At 37.9% G+C, this 17274-nt stretch overlaps 1 long non-coding RNA gene across 1 annotated transcript; it reads right to left on the bottom strand.

Moving 5' to 3' along the window:
* Positions 1 to 1192: 1192 nt before the first annotated feature.
* Positions 1193 to 16027, bottom strand: LOC146863714 (uncharacterized). The gene is made up of 3 exons (XR_014976557.1): positions 14858 to 16027; positions 8460 to 8617; positions 1193 to 1282 (listed from the first exon to the last, which is right to left on the bottom strand). It is a non-coding gene; the product is annotated as an uncharacterized LOC146863714 (long non-coding RNA).
* Between the last annotated feature and the right edge of the window lie 1247 nt (positions 16028 to 17274).

Below are 17274 nucleotides of genomic sequence, written 5' to 3'. Positions count from 1 at the left end.
TTTTTTTTTTTTTTTTTTTTTTTTATAGTACGCGTACCGTAAGCTCACGGTAAGCGTACGGTTTACGCAACGTCCGTAATCTATCTACGCTGCTTGCGTATAGTTACGCACTTTGCGTAGCCGCGCGTACTGCGCGTGGGACGCGTGCGCGCTTACGCAACACGCGCACGTTACGCGGAAGTGCCGGGAAATGACTGTTATGCGCATGTGCGCAAGCGCGTGTCTTTTTTACGCGCACGCGTACTTTTTGCCGTAAGCGCACCGTAAGCGTACCGTAAGCGTACGGTAGGTCATGTGATCTTGAAACACAACTTTTGATTGGTTGAAACTACTTTCAGTTCTAGAACTCTCCTACACCACACCCATTCCCCTCATTTCTGCTTGTGATCCCTTGGGAGAAGGAGCTGGTTTGTCTTTGGGATACGATGGCAGAACAGCAGAGCTCTTCTGAGAGTGAGGCTAGCACCAGCAGCACTGTCTTGAGGCAGAGAGCGAGGAAAGTAAAACCTTCTTATGTTTGGGATTATTTTACTTTTCCAGAAGGCCAGCAAAAGGTGAATGCACCCTTAGTTACTTGCAAGCTGTGTAAGCGTGTACTTTCTAGAGGTAATCCTGACAGGAAGTATTCCTTTGGGAATCACACCATGATGAGGCACCTCAAGGATGTACACAAAAGGACACATGCTCAACTTTTTGGAGGTAACTCTTCAGAAAGACGAGCCAGTACATCCACAGCAGCTCAGCCTGGACCATCACCTGCAGAGCTTACTCCTTCTTCTGCAGCTCAGGTGAGCCCTTCATCTGTGGGGGGAGAATCTCCTTTTGCTGGCCCTCTGGAAATGAACCCTCGATTTCGGAAGGTTGATATTCATTGCACATTTTGTAAAGCTCTAATTTGTTATAGGGAGACCAGTGTTTCCCTAGTGAATAACAAAATAGATCAGCACATTTGTAGCTTTGAATGATTTTCCCATGGTTCCTTTCCTCTGTCCCTGCATGAACACAACGGTTCTTTTAAGAGCCAACCTTATCTTTCATCTTTTTTTTACATTTTTTTTAAAAAACTTTTTTTTTTTTTTACCGTACGCGTACCGTACGCGTACCTTTTTTTTTATTTTTTAAAAAAAACACTAAAAATCATTTTTCACATTACAAGGTCCTTGAAAGACTACAATTATTACTATTGACTTACCATACTCACTGAAAAAAATATTTATTCATTTGTTTTTTTAAAAAATAGTTTTTAAAATGGTTGTAGTTTACGAAAATTTTCTATATCGATCTGAAAAAAAAGAAAAAAGTATTAATATTTTTAAAACATTTTATAATACAGTACACATATTTACATTTTTTTCCAAAAAATATTTTTGCCTTATTTTTGCTGTTTTCAGAATATATTGCATTTCACTATAAATTGTGAAAGCAATTGCATTCATCATTTTACAGCGGGCAAAAAAAAATAACAATCTCAAAGATTGTATTAAAAAAGCCCAGAATCTCTTCTCACTTAAACTTATCATTACAGAAATGCATATTATTCTTAAAAAATGTCATCTAAAAACAATACTTTTTTCTTTAAAATACCGTCTGATATTTTTGTTTCAGAAGTACATTCACAATAATATATCTCAAATAACTCCAAAATACATCTGATTTTATTTCCTTTAGGCCAAATAGTATTTTTTATTCTTTCCCTGGAATAAATTTCCAAGGGAAAACCATTAAAATTCTAAAGTTTAATCTGTCCAGATCTCACCGATTCTCTGTAACATTTTGGTTCACGAAAATTTTTCGAATAATTTATTTAGTCCACAATAGAATTGCTTACTTTTCCACATGGCCAAATAGTAATTTTTGAAATCATTTTTGAAAAAATTTCCAGTGGCAGTCCAATAACATTCCAAAATTTAAAATGTGCAGAAGTTACCGATAATCTCTAAATTATTGGTTTTTCAAAATTGCATTAAAAATTTAAAAAGTCCACATTACAATTGGTTATCTTTCCTTTAGGCCAAATGATAATTTTAAAAATCTTTTTTCTACAAAATTGCAATGGTAATCCTGTAAAATGGTAAAATTATTTTGTCCAGATCTTGCCAAGTCTCTCTAAAATTTAGGTTTCAGGAAGATTAGATAGGAATTTGCTAAATCAAAAGGCAAACGTTGTTTGAAAATCAATTGGGAATCATTACACAGTGTCCATCCTTTTTCACATTTTAGATAAACTGTGTAATGTCCAGAAGTAACAGTAGGTCCATCATGGAAAATTATTGCAACAGTTACAAAAGTTTTTCCTGAAATTGATAATTGCTGTCCTGTAAACTTCTTTATTAAAGTATCCAATTTTGATCCATCAGCTCTACATCGTTGCATCATTAAAATTACATACTGTCCGTATTCCCTTAAAATTAATGTTGATAACATGTCAGAATTACACTCACCACATTTCATGCTATGATTAGCATCTTTAACTAAGTTTGCAAAAGTGACTGTTTTACTCTCTGGCAATGTCAAATAAATAAACCTTTCATTATCAACAATAGAACCACTTATATTATAACAATTATCACAACTATGTTCCCATTTATAAGAGAGACCAAAAAAAATGTCAATGGGAACTCCTTCTTCTTCCACTACCTGAAGAAAATACATCAAAAATTCGTGAGCATCTTGCTGTTCATTTTGAGAAAACTGTGTTCGTCCTGAACATACATCTAAAAGTTTTCTAATATCAGTAGCACTTTCTATTTGAGTTTTATCTTTACTCAGCTTTTGAAAAAGGAGACTGAGCTCTGAACAGAATCTTTTTCCCTGATTTATTATTATCTGCTCTTGCAAACTTTCCAGATAAAAAGCAACATTCAGCACTACATTTGCGTAGCAGTTGACACCAGAGCTATTTTCAAAATGACATCCTACAACCTGTTCTTCATTTTCCTTATTCTTTTTGCTTGCAATTACATCACTCCTCTTTTTTTTCCTCTTCTCTACATCTTCATTACAGATATTCTCATTTCTCCTTTTACGAGAAACTACACGTTTCTCCAACACAGGATACTGACCTAAATGAGGAGCATAGCTTCTTCTTAATCTATTATACTCCTTTACACAGTTTGTATCAGCACTAACTTTTGAGTCATCGAAGTCTATCATGAATAAACCTGATAATGTTTTGACTCGTGACAAAGCAACATATGCCATACCTTCTTTGAACACACTAGATCCAATGTTCACAAATGCACAATCTACAGTCAATCCTTGAGACTTGTGAATAGTTACAGCATATGCTAGAGAAAACGGAAACTGCTTCCTACGTACATATAAGTCTTTCACAAGCATGAAACGAACTGAACAACGACAAATGTCTTTAACTTCCTCTATCTGATCAAATTTTATTTTTAACCATTCAATTCCATCTTTTTTCTGATAATTAATAAAACCCACAACTCTTCCCATCGCTCCATTTACTAAGCCTTTTTCAACATCCAAATTTCTCCTTAAAAACACTCTACAGTTCATGCAAACATATAGATTTTTTTCTAATCCTGCTGTTTTGGAGATGTTCTTCTCTAGTGAGTCCAATTTATTTTTCAGTTTGCCTGTTACTGTGACAGTAATTCTTCCATCCTCAATTTTGTCCACTGCTTCCAATTTCCTGATCTCTTCCTTTTCCAATTTCAAAAGCTCCTCATTAAATATTGAGCATTCACGTAGAGTTGGCATTAAGCAGATGACACTTTTGTTTTCTGCAATATTCTTGTATATTTTCTCTGCAACTATTTCTTCCTTTGGAAATAAGTTATGTAACAGCCGACTCTGTAATGCTTTTTTCCCAACTTCTGTGAGTAGTCCAATCCTGATATCTTTCAGAATACTTCCATATTCTTCATCGTTTGCTTGCCTCATATTAGTTGTAAGTTCCTTGTACTCAAAGAAGGACCAAATATTTGTATTTCCAATGCTTCCCAATGACTTCTTCGTGTCTTCATGTGTCACAGTATTAAACACTGGTTGTCCTTTAACCGGAGTAAGTTGCAAAAGATCCCCAAAAACTATGACGTGTTTTCCACCAAATAACACGTCATAGTCTGTCTTCAAAATTTGCTGCATTCTTAAATGCACAAAGGCAAGCATTAAGTTTGATACCATGCTCACCTCATCAATAATGAGAACTTGCATCTTCTTCAATACTCTTGAAACTTCCAAGCATGCTTCTCCAGTTAGCTTGTTGAATTGTATTTTGTTCTCATGCTCCACTGGTAACATTAGCAAACGATGTAAGGTGATTCCTTTTATGTTATATGCTGCTAACCCAGTTGGAGCAGTAACCACACAAGACAAAGTAGAATCTGTTTTTTGCTTTAGGTAGCTTCTGATGACTTTAATTAGGAAACTTTTTCCAGTGCCAGCTTGTCCGCTTACATACATCCTGATTGGATGAAATGATGTGCATGAGCACTCTTTTTTTTCATGTAGAAATCCGTGATCAATTTTGTTTTTGATCTCTTCATAAATTTGTTGCTGCTCTTGATTCAGTTGTCTTTCCAAATTTTCTAAGTCTATAAATTCTTCTTGAGCTTGATTCATAGCCGTTTCCACTTCATTCATGGCTATTGATGCTTCATTTTCAACGATTGGTTGTCCTAGGGGATCTTGACTGTATGTTCCTGAACTTTGGCTGTCCTGAGAACTGTCTCTAGCAATTTCTGCTGCAATTGTAGTTTCCTGTTCAATTTCTTCATTTAACATTTGCAGATAAGTTGAGAATGTACTGCATTGTATGCTGTCTTTGCAAGCATTAAAAGAATCTTCATAGCTCTGGAATTCTCCCAGTAGTTCATCCTCTGAACGCCATGGTTTAAACAACTGTAAAAGAGCCAAGTAGTAAAATTCTTTCTTGTCGGTAGTGTCGCAACTCAGCTTCCGGTGATTTATCAAACTTCCTTTGGTTTGCTTCACCAAACATCCTTCTTCACCAACGACTTTATATTTTCCATTATTGATGTCTTCTGCAGCTTTCCGTGAATAAATGTAGTTCTGCAGCACTTCATAGAGACACATGTTCTCCAGATGATGACTTCTCTTGGGATAATATGTGTCCAACATGTTTGTTTTCAATATATCTGTACTTTCAGGTTCGAACTGTGCCAAATATTCAATTTCTCCAACAGATTTCAGTACCCGATTTCTCATTGCTGCAAGGCCTAAACTTGCCCAAATTATTCTTCTTGACTTCGAGTAGAGACTTGCAGAAGATAATCTATCTGAACATTCGTAGGATCCAATTTCTCGATGCGATAACATCTTCAAACTGAAACTGTACAGCTTCTTACTGACAGTCTTCTCGTGAGAAATCTCTTCCCACATTTCCTTCAATTCTGTTTTTTCTGATTTCGTAATGTAAGACGTTACATATCGAGCAACAGCAATGGAATTGTCAGCAACATACTGTATATCCATGTTAGCGTTCCACATGGATAAAATGACTGGGTTGTAGTCATTTATATTTTTTGATTCTTCTTTTCTTTTAAGGTTGTAGGTATTCTTAGGTGATTTTCTTGTGATAGTATGTCTCACAGCTGACATAAAACTGTTGACTCTTCCATTTGTAAGAACAGGTCTAGGAAATCCAAATCGACATTTAGTGTAGTATTTTTCTTTGCTCTTGTATTTCCGTCGACAGTATTTTCCACACCGATGACTTTGGAAACGTAGAACTTGCTCCTTTAACTTGTACTCTTCTGTGCTTTTAGGTATAGCACATGTTGCATATTCTTCAATGTAAGATAACACTGCTTCATCAGTATCTGTTCCAAACTTTGGGGCATCCTTGATCCACAGCAGCATATGAATATGAGGAGCACCTCTTGCCTGGTACTCTTTTCTCCAAAAGAAATCCACTACTTCTCCAAGGGGTGGATTTTTTTTATTGCAGATGAAGGACATCATAGCCTCAAATCTATGATTGAAATATCTGCAAACATTAACCGGATCCAATGAGCACAGTTCTCCTGCTGTCTTGTATTCGATGTTTTCAATGTTTGAATTGGCCTCTCGTAGAAAATCCAGTAAATCATCCCAAGCGTACTCGGCGCAGCTTAGGGTAAGGAACCATGTTGGTGTTCCTAAATTGCGTAACATGCATTTTAGTTCACCATGGCGTCGGTACCAATATTCATTTGTCCCACGCTGACAAGCCATCAGATTGATCAGTTGTGTTTCCAAATGATCATCTCGGTGCTGCACTTTCTCCATAAAATCCTTAGCAGACACATTTTGTAAATGTACTCCACTTTTTAAAATGTGATTTACTGCATAAGACAGTGCAGACAAGTCGCTTTCAAATAAAAGATGGAACAAATAAGGGATACTTTGTCGAAATCTGGGATCTTCAGCATATAGTCTTGTAGTCCGATACTCAGAAGCTGGAATCTGTTCCGGACGTTCATCGTATCGTCCTCCTTTTCCTTTAGGAAACAGCTGGGGAAAACATCGAGCTTCCAAGCTCTCCTCCCATACACTCACGGGATTTCCTTTTGCTTTCTTCATCTGAAAGAGATCAATATTGTCTCCCATAACTTCTTTCGAATGGAGAGGATGTATGCTAAAATGTTCATAAATTTCTTCTTCCTTTGACTTGTCCACTTTTTCAATTTGTCCACTTGGTGTTTCTGTATCTCCTTGTAAATCTTCTTCTTCTTCTTCTTCTTCTACTATATAAATTGATTCATACCATTTGTTATTTTTTTTCAAATACAAATTTGCTCTTTGTACTTTCCGCACATCTACCAGCTCCTGCCAAATCTTCTTATTCTTTGTAGGTACACCATTAACCAGAATAATTAATGGTTCAGTTTCCAAAGTATCCGCATCAATAGTTTCCATATTTTTTTTCAAATCCAAGGGCAAATACACCACTCTACCTTTTAAACCTCTCAGTAAATCTGAAGGAGGTAATTTACCAGTTTTGGGCTCCATACGTACTATGGTCTGGAACGGATGAACACATTGAATGAGTATAGACTCATATGTATTTAATTCAGAAAGTTCAGCAGGAATAGCATCCAATTCTAAATTATTATGTACAGCTCTGGTCGGCATTCTATTTTCCTCTAACTTGTTGTAGCAGTATTTACAAATACGCTGATCTTCACCCAATTCAAAACAATTTTCAAGAAATATATATGTTGCAAAATCCATCCACTTATAATTATCTTCATTTTCACTCTTTCTGTAGAGATCAACATTCCTAGTTTGTTTTCTATAATGAGTTCTGCGGCAACAAATACAAGTAACATTTGGTCTTTCATTAGAGACTATTGCAAATTTTGTTATGTGATCATTAAATGTCTTACTTACACAAGGTTCTACATTCTCTTCCACTTCTGCCTCATTTACTGTGTCCTTCTCTGCACTGTTTTGTTCAGGACCAAAGTAACAAAACTGAATTTCATCAACAACCTTCTCTACATCTGATACCGTTCCTCGGAACAGAGCCCTATTCAATTCATTTAACTTTATTGCTGGACTTTTGGCAAAATACAACCGTCTCACAAACTTTCTCATTTCAGTATGATGAACAGCCAGCATCCTAAAATGATGGAAAACACTATTGCACACTTTTCTAGATAGACAAGCAAGAGAATGACCCTGCAAACCAGTATTCTCTCTCACTCTGCATGGATCCAGACTTTGAAGCACCTTAATCTTTTGTTTTACACTTTTTTTACTATATTCTCTTAGAAACTCTCGAAATCTGTCAATAGATTCCTGACGCACAGTGCAAATACTACTACAATTCCAAGTGTACACTGGGGCTTTAGGACGTCTCCCCATTGCCTCATCTGCCATCACTTGTACCTCACCTCTTGGAACCATTATCTCCTTCTCCATTATGCAACCATTTTTTACTTCGTATGAACGACCTCTGGTGTCAACTGCATGCAGCAAACTATTACTTTGAAAATAGCTCTCTTCATTAAAAAAAGGTTCACTACTTGAGCTATGCATCCACTTTTCTAAAAACACTTTACAAAAATTTGTTCTGTTCACTACTCTTTTGCTTTTGCTTTGTGATTTCAGTACATTAACCATTTTATCTAATGTACGCATCCTATTCAAAATTAATATGAATAGTTTCCTTTTTAATTCTAATGCCTTTGCTGCAATGGCTTCAATTTCTTTTTTTCTCTTATAATATTTAGCCTTTTGCTTATATTTCTTTATATCCTTTATCAAATTGGACATAACTCTTCTCTGAAACATTTTTCTACGTATCTCTTTAAATGCTGTTTTTCTGTTTATGTTAAACTTTTCAATTGCAGAAGGTATATTTGCATTAACTAAATCCTCAATTTTTTGCTGTTCTGTAGGTTTTGTTACATTTTTCCGAGAACAGACATTTTGTACATTTTTGTTTGTTTTCAATATTTTGTTTAGGAATTGTCTTTTTTGCTTACCAGAAGATTTTTTCTTTTTCCCAACATCAGCATCTTCTACTAACTTTGGTCCTCCAGTTGTCCTCAAATATAGTTTTTTTTTTAGCGTTTTTTGAACTCGAGATTTTGTAGGCATCTTAAATTTTGTTCACTGTTCTTCAGCAATACCTGCAAAAAAACTAAAAAAAAAATTCTTTATTGTATTTAAATATATTACTACATTTCTTTTCACAATAGTCACAAAACGAAATTTCTTTGCCAATTTGAATGCACACAAACTCCTCTTTTTTTTTGGGCAAGTGAAAATCTGTATAACAAACTGTCACATTATGAAACCAAGCTGTTTTTTTTTCAGACCACCACCGTGTGTATTCTCTGTGACTGCCTACACTCCAGCAGGGGCAACCAGCCTTAGTGATGCTGAATGTATTTGCATTACAGACTTAAACCTGAAAACCCCACTCGCTTCTAATTACTGTGCATGACTATACATGGCAAGCACATGGGTGTGTGCTAAACCTCTGCTTCTTCCCCCAAAAATTCGCTCCTCTTTTCCATCTACTGCAACTGTGAAATCACCAGAGCAAGACGCAATACATTTCTGCCTATAATTCTTCTATGCACACAGAGTCATGTTTTCACATTAGTGCCAAAACGAAATTTCTTTGCCAATTTGAAAGCACACTTACTGCTCTTTTTTTTTCGGGCCAAGTGAAAATCTCTTTTTACACTTTGAAATCACTTTTACAGACTGACACATTCTGAAACCTTTTTTTTTAAATTTATTTAAATGCACATGTCCAAGCTGTTTTTTTTTCAGACCACCACCGTGTGTATTCTCTGTGACTGCCTACACTCCAGCAGGGGCAACCAGCCTTAGTGATGCTGAATGTATTTGCATTACAGACTTAAACCTGAAAACCCCACTCGCTTCTAATTACTGTGCATGACTATACATGGCAAGCACATGGGTGTGTGCTAAACCTCTGCTTCTTCCCCCAAAAATTCGCTCCTCTTTTCCATCTACTGCAACTGTGAAATCACCAGAGCAAGACGCAATACATTTCTGCCTATAATTCTTCTATGCACACAGAGTCATGTTTTCACATTAGTGCCAAAACGAAATTTCTTTGCCAATTTGAAAGCACACTTACTGCTCTTTTTTTTTCGGGGGCAAGTGTATATCTCTTTTTTCAATTTGAAATCACTTTTACAGACTGACACATTCTGAAACCTTTTTTTTTAATTTATTTAAATGCACATGTCCAAGCAGTTTTTTTTTCAGACCACCACCGTGTGCATTCTCTGTGACTGCCTACACTCCAGCAGGGGCAACCAGCCTTAGTGATGCTGAATGTATTTGCATTACAGACTTAAACCTGAAAACCCCACTCGCTTCTAATTACTGTGCATGACTATACATGGCAAGCACATGGGTGTGTGCTAAACCTCTGCTTCTTCCCCCAAAAATTCGCTCCTCTTTTCCATCTACTGCAACTGTGAAATCACCAGAGCAAGACGCAATACATTTCTGCCTATAATTCTTCTATGCACACAGAGTCATGTTTTCACATTAGTGCCAAAACGAAATTTCTTTGCCAATTTGAAAGCACACTTACTGCTCTTTTTTTTTCGGGGGCAAGTGTATATCTCTTTTTTCAATTTGAAATCACTTTTACAGACTGACACATTCTGAAACCTTTTTTTTAAATTTATTTAAATGCACATGTCCAAGCAGTTTTTTTTTCAGACCACCACCGTGTGTATTCTCTGTGACTGCCTACACTCCAGCAGGGGCAAACAGCCTTAGTGATGCTGAATGTATTTGCATTACAGACTTAAACCTGAAAACCCCACTCGCTTCTAATTACTGTGCATGACTATACATGGCAAGCACATGGGTGTGTGCTAAACCTCTGCTTCTTCCCCCAAAAATTCGCTCCTCTTTTCCATCTACTGCAACTGTGAAATCACCAGAGCAAGACGCAATACATTTCTGCCTATAATTCTTCTATGCACACAGAGTCATGTTTTCACATTAGTGCCAAAACGAAATTTCTTTGCCAATTTGAAAGCACACTTACTGCTCTTTTTTTTTTCGGGCCAAGTGAAAATCTCTTTTTACACTTTGAAATCACTTTTACAGACTGACACATTCTGAAACCTTTTTTTTTAAATTTATTTAAATGCACATGTCCAAGCTGTTTTTTTTTCAGACCACCACCGTGTGTATTCTCTGTGACTGCCTACACTCCAGCAGGGGCAACCAGCCTTAGTGATGCTGAATGTATTTGCATTACAGACTTAAACCTGAAAACCCCACTCGCTTCTAATTACTGTGCATGACTATACATGGCAAGCACATGGGTGTGTGCTAAACCTCTGCTTCTTCCCCCAAAAATTCGCTCCTCTTTTCCATCTACTGCAACTGTGAAATCACCAGAGCAAGACGCAATACATTTCTGCCTATAATTCTTCTATGCACACAGAGTCATGTTTTCACATTAGTGCCAAAACGAAATTTCTTTGCCAATTTGAAAGCACACTTACTGCTCTTTTTTTTTCGGGCCAAGTGAAAATCTCTTTTTACACTTTGAAATCACTTTTACAGACTGACACATTCTGAAACCTTTTTTTTTAATTTATTTAAATGCACATGTCCAAGCTGTTTTTTTTTCAGACCACCACCGTGTGTATTCTCTGTGACTGCCTACACTCCAGCAGGGGCAACCAGCCTTAGTGATGCTGAATGTATTTGCATTACAGACTTAAACCTGAAAACCCCACTCGCTTCTAATTACTGTGCATGACTATACATGGCAAGCACATGGGTGTGTGCTAAACCTCTGCTTCTTCCCCCAAAAATTCGCTCCTCTTTTCCATCTACTGCAACTGTGAAATCACCAGAGCAAGACGCAATACATTTCTGCCTATAATTCTTCTATGCACACAGAGTCATGTTTTCACATTAGTGCCAAAACGAAATTTCTTTGCCAATTTGAAAGCACACTTACTGCTCTTTTTTTTTCGGGCCAAGTGAAAATCTCTTTTTACACTTTGAAATCACTTTTACAGACTGACACATTCTGAAACCTTTTTTTTTAAATTTATTTAAATGCACATGTCCAAGCTGTTTTTTTTTCAGACCACCACCGTGTGTATTCTCTGTGACTGCCTACACTCCAGCAGGGGCAACCAGCCTTAGTGATGCTGAATGTATTTGCATTACAGACTTAAACCTGAAAACCCCACTCGCTTCTAATTACTGTGCATGACTATACATGGCAAGCACATGGGTGTGTGCTAAACCTCTGCTTCTTCCCCCAAAAATTCGCTCCTCTTTTCCATCTACTGCAACTGTGAAATCACCAGAGCAAGACGCAATACATTTCTGCCTATAATTCTTCTATGCACACAGAGTCATGTTTTCACATTAGTGCCAAAACGAAATTTCTTTGCCAATTTGAAAGCACACTTACTGCTCTTTTTTTTTCGGGGGCAAGTGTATATCTCTTTTTTCAATTTGAAATCACTTTTACAGACTGACACATTCTGAAACCTTTTTTTTTAATTTATTTAAATGCACATGTCCAAGCAGTTTTTTTTTCAGACCACCACCGTGTGCATTCTCTGTGACTGCCTACACTCCAGCAGGGGCAACCAGCCTTAGTGATGCTGAATGTATTTGCATTACAGACTTAAACCTGAAAACCCCACTCGCTTCTAATTACTGTGCATGACTATACATGGCAAGCACATGGGTGTGTGCTAAACCTCTGCTTCTTCCCCCAAAAATTCGCTCCTCTTTTCCATCTACTGCAACTGTGAAATCACCAGAGCAAGACGCAATACATTTCTGCCTATAATTCTTCTATGCACACAGAGTCATGTTTTCACATTAGTGCCAAAACGAAATTTCTTTGCCAATTTGAAAGCACACTTACTGCTCTTTTTTTTTCGGGGGCAAGTGTATATCTCTTTTTTCAATTTGAAATCACTTTTACAGACTGACACATTCTGAAACCTTTTTTTTAAATTTATTTAAATGCACATGTCCAAGCAGTTTTTTTTTCAGACCACCACCGTGTGTATTCTCTGTGACTGCCTACACTCCAGCAGGGGCAAACAGCCTTAGTGATGCTGAATGTATTTGCATTACAGACTTAAACCTGAAAACCCCACTCGCTTCTAATTACTGTGCATGACTATACATGGCAAGCACATGGGTGTGTGCTAAACCTCTGCTTCTTCCCCCAAAAATTCGCTCCTCTTTTCCATCTACTGCAACTGTGAAATCACCAGAGCAAGACGCAATACATTTCTGCCTATAATTCTTCTATGCACACAGAGTCATGTTTTCACATTAGTGCCAAAACGAAATTTCTTTGCCAATTTGAAAGCACACTTACTGCTCTTTTTTTTTTCGGGCCAAGTGAAAATCTCTTTTTACACTTTGAAATCACTTTTACAGACTGACACATTCTGAAACCTTTTTTTTTAAATTTATTTAAATGCACATGTCCAAGCTGTTTTTTTTTCAGACCACCACCGTGTGTATTCTCTGTGACTGCCTACACTCCAGCAGGGGCAACCAGCCTTAGTGATGCTGAATGTATTTGCATTACAGACTTAAACCTGAAAACCCCACTCGCTTCTAATTACTGTGCATGACTATACATGGCAAGCACATGGGTGTGTGCTAAACCTCTGCTTCTTCCCCCAAAAATTCGCTCCTCTTTTCCATCTACTGCAACTGTGAAATCACCAGAGCAAGACGCAATACATTTCTGCCTATAATTCTTCTATGCACACAGAGTCATGTTTTCACATTAGTGCCAAAACGAAATTTCTTTGCCAATTTGAAAGCACACTTACTGCTCTTTTTTTTTCGGGCCAAGTGAAAATCTCTTTTTACACTTTGAAATCACTTTTACAGACTGACACATTCTGAAACCTTTTTTTTAAATTTATTTAAATGCACATGTCCAAGCTGTTTTTTTTTCAGACCACCACCGTGTGTATTCTCTGTGACTGCCTACACTCCAGCAGGGGCAACCAGCCTTAGTGATGCTGAATGTATTTGCATTACAGACTTAAACCTGAAAACCCCACTCGCTTCTAATTACTGTGCATGACTATACATGGCAAGCACATGGGTGTGTGCTAAACCTCTGCTTCTTCCCCCAAAAATTCGCTCCTCTTTTCCATCTACTGCAACTGTGAAATCACCAGAGCAAGACGCAATACATTTCTGCCTATAATTCTTCTATGCACACAGAGTCATGTTTTCACATTAGTGCCAAAACGAAATTTCTTTGCCAATTTGAAAGCACACTTACTGCTCTTTTTTTTTCGGGCCAAGTGAAAATCTCTTTTTACACTTTGAAATCACTTTTACAGACTGACACATTCTGAAACCTTTTTTTTTAAATTTATTTAAATGCACATGTCCAAGCTGTTTTTTTTTCAGACCACCACCGTGTGTATTCTCTGTGACTGCCTACACTCCAGCAGGGGCAACCAGCCTTAGTGATGCTGAATGTTTTTGCATTACAGACTTAAACCTGAAAACCCCACTCGCTTCTAATTACTGTGCATGACTATACATGGCAAGCACATGGGTGTGTGCTAAACCTCTGCTTCATCCCCCCAAAATTCGCTCCTCTTTTCCATCTACTGCAACTGTGAAATCACCAGAGCAAGACGCAATACATTTCTGCCTATAATTCTTCTATGCACACAGAGTCATGTTTTCACATTAGTGCCAAAACGAAATTTCTTTGCCAATTTGAAAGCACACTTACTGCTCTTTTTTTTTCGGGGGCAAGTGTATATCTCTTTTTTCAATTTGAAATCACTTTTACAGACTGACACATTCTGAAACCTTTTTTTTTAATTTATTTAAATGCACATGTCCAAGCAGTTTTTTTTTCAGACCACCACCGTGTGTATTCTCTGTGACTGCCTACACTCCAGCAGGGGCAACCAGCCTTAGTGATGCTGAATGTATTTGCATTACAGACTTAAACCTGAAAACCCCACTCGCTTCTAATTACTGTGCATGACTATACATGGCAAGCACATGGGTGTGTGCTAAACCTCTGCTTCTTCCCCCAAAAATTCGCTCCTCTTTTCCATCTACTGCAACTGTGAAATCACCAGAGCAAGACGCAATACATTTCTGCCTATAATTCTTCTATGCACACACAGTCATGTTTTCACATTAGTGCCAAAACGAAATTTCTTTGCCAATTTGAAAGCACACTTACTGCTCTTTTTTTTTCGGGCCAAGTGAAAATCTCTTTTACAGACTGACACATTATGAATCCACCATGTGTAACTACAACAAAAACAATTCCCATTTCTATTATTCATTTCTTAAGTTACCACATACATCCCCTCTCAAACTGTAAACTCACCTTTAAAATTAGTTAGTTGTGAAAGAAATGTGTCACTCAAACAGCAGATTATCAGAGCCAGGATCTCTGTTCTGTACACCTCTCTCCTCTCAGCAGAACCAGATAATGGCAAACTTTCCCTCTATTTTTCCACACATATACATGTAAGTTTCAAATCTCAGTGCTTCCCCCTTTTTTTCAAATGTAATGACACATTTCTATTGGTTGAAAACCAACCCTTTTCCAAAAGTACCCTGCCCCCAACTTGACTTCTGCCTAGTACCCTTCCCCCAACTTGACTTCTGCCTGCTACCATAGCAACAGCTCATGGAACACTGCTGTGTGCAGTTAGGTCAGAAGTTCGACACACAATGTTTCAATTCCACAGAGCAAGAGTGCTTGACTTTTCAAACCTAACTGCAAATCCATAGTACTGTTCTTTGGTTACACATTTTTTTGTACCAATACAAAACATGCTTCTATTAATTTTCACATACAGCCTAGTTTTTTTTCTAGAATGGTATGAAACAGCCAATCAGTTCTTTTTGTTTTGTAAAAAATATGTATGCCTCCATTTCCAAACTGTCTTTCTTTTCATATTGCCATTCTACTGAAAGACACCTCCTGAGTGCATCCAGTTCTCCTTTGAAGATGTTCACAGTGTGGATTGTAGGGCACAGCTATGTCTTCTGGAGTGAAAAGTTTGCAGAGAAAACAGATATGGTGAGAGACCTTGCTTTGCCAAATGTAGACATTAAATGGATTGGTCAGAGAGGGTTAAAGTGGCACCAATTGATGCCATTGGTGAAATCCTTCATGCAAATCCAACACCCTGACCTCATAATAGTGCACTGTGGTGGCAATGACCTAGGCACTTTGACTGGGGTAGGTCTGGAAATGCTTATGAAGGACACCTTTGCACAACTGTTTACACTTTTCCCTAAAACTGCCTTTGTGTTTTCCAACATATGCCAAAGGCAAAAATGGAACTGGTCCAATCATTTCTGTCCACAGATTGACAAAGCAAGAAAGCACGTCAACAAATCTGTTTCTGCTTTCCTCCGTGACTATGGTATGGGTGCCATTTACCACAACAACTTGCGTTACGACATGCAAGACATTTATAGAGGAGATGGTGTGCACTTCAATGATGAAGGGAACAGAGTCTTCCTCTTGAACCTTAGACTCTGCATCGGTACTTACTTGTAGGTACCACTAAAAAAATGACTCCATAAACACAACAGCTCTTTTTAGAGCTCCCTAATTTCTAAACTCTTAAATCTGATTTTCATTTATTTATTTTTATTTTTTTTACCGTACGCTTACCGTGAGCTTACCGTACGCGTACCCCGTGATTTTTTTTAAAATCAATAAATGTTTTTTTTGTACTTTTCTGTCCTTCTTTGACCCCCTTACAATAGTTAGGGGGTCTGTAACTCTCCTCATTGCCCCCTTTCCTTGTTTTCACTCTTTTTTTTCAGAGTGAAATACACAAAATGGCGGCCGCCGCTTCCTGGTTTCGGCCGATTCGAATGTTTACTAAGATCTAAGAGCCAATCAGAATCGCGCTCGCGCACGCCACCGTACGCTTACCGTAAGCGTACGGTAAGCGTACCGTAAGCTGGCTCAGATATATATATTGATTTAAAGGCTATTTTCTCAGAATCTACTGAACAGATTTACACCAAACCTACAAAAGGCACTTCCTTGACCTAGGGACTACCTCTCTGCCAAATTTTGAGTAATTCTGTTCAGCCGTTCAGGCTGTAGCTCGTTCTAAAGGTCCTATGGAAAAATGCATGGGAAAAACGCGTTTTGGGACCCCCCTTTTATCTCAGCCCCCGCTTGACGGATCCCCCCGAGACTTTCAGGGTAGGAGCGGAGCGTAGCGCCCCACCTATTTTGAGAAATTCGCGAGGATTCGTCGACCGGCGCCAAAGTTATTCAAAATAGAATGTTGCGGATTTCCTATGGAAACGTGGTCCTAACTATAACTACCTACTGGCGACCGCCAGTAGGTAATATACATACATATAGATAAATGGATATGCATATATATGCATGTAGATGTGCAAATGTGTGCGTGTAGAGAGAGGTGTAGAGGTAGAGGTGTAGATGTAGAGGTGTAGAGGTAGAAAGGTAGAGGTAGAGGTAGAGAGTAGTAGAGAGAGAGGGAGGTAGAGAGGTAGAGAGTAGAGGATGAGTAATAGAGAGTAGAGAGTAGAAGAGAGAGTAGCAGAGAGTGAGTAGTAGAGAGTAGTAGAGTGAGCAGTAGAGAGTGAGTAGAAGAGAGTAGTAGAGAGTGAGTAGTAGAGATGGAGTAGTAGAGAGTAGTAGAAAGTGGGTAATGGAGAGTGAGTAGTAGAGAGTAGTTGAGAGTGAGTAGTAGAGAGTAAGTAGTAGAGAGTAGTAGAGATTGAATAGTAAAGAGTGAGTAG

The sequence above is a fragment of the Triturus cristatus genome, chromosome 2_1 (genome assembly GCF_964204655.1).
Source record: "Triturus cristatus chromosome 2_1, aTriCri1.1, whole genome shotgun sequence".
Lineage (NCBI taxonomy): Eukaryota > Metazoa > Chordata > Amphibia > Caudata > Salamandridae > Triturus > Triturus cristatus.
Note: the sequence above shows the minus strand (reverse complement) of the source record. Positions and strands in the feature narration are given on the sequence as shown.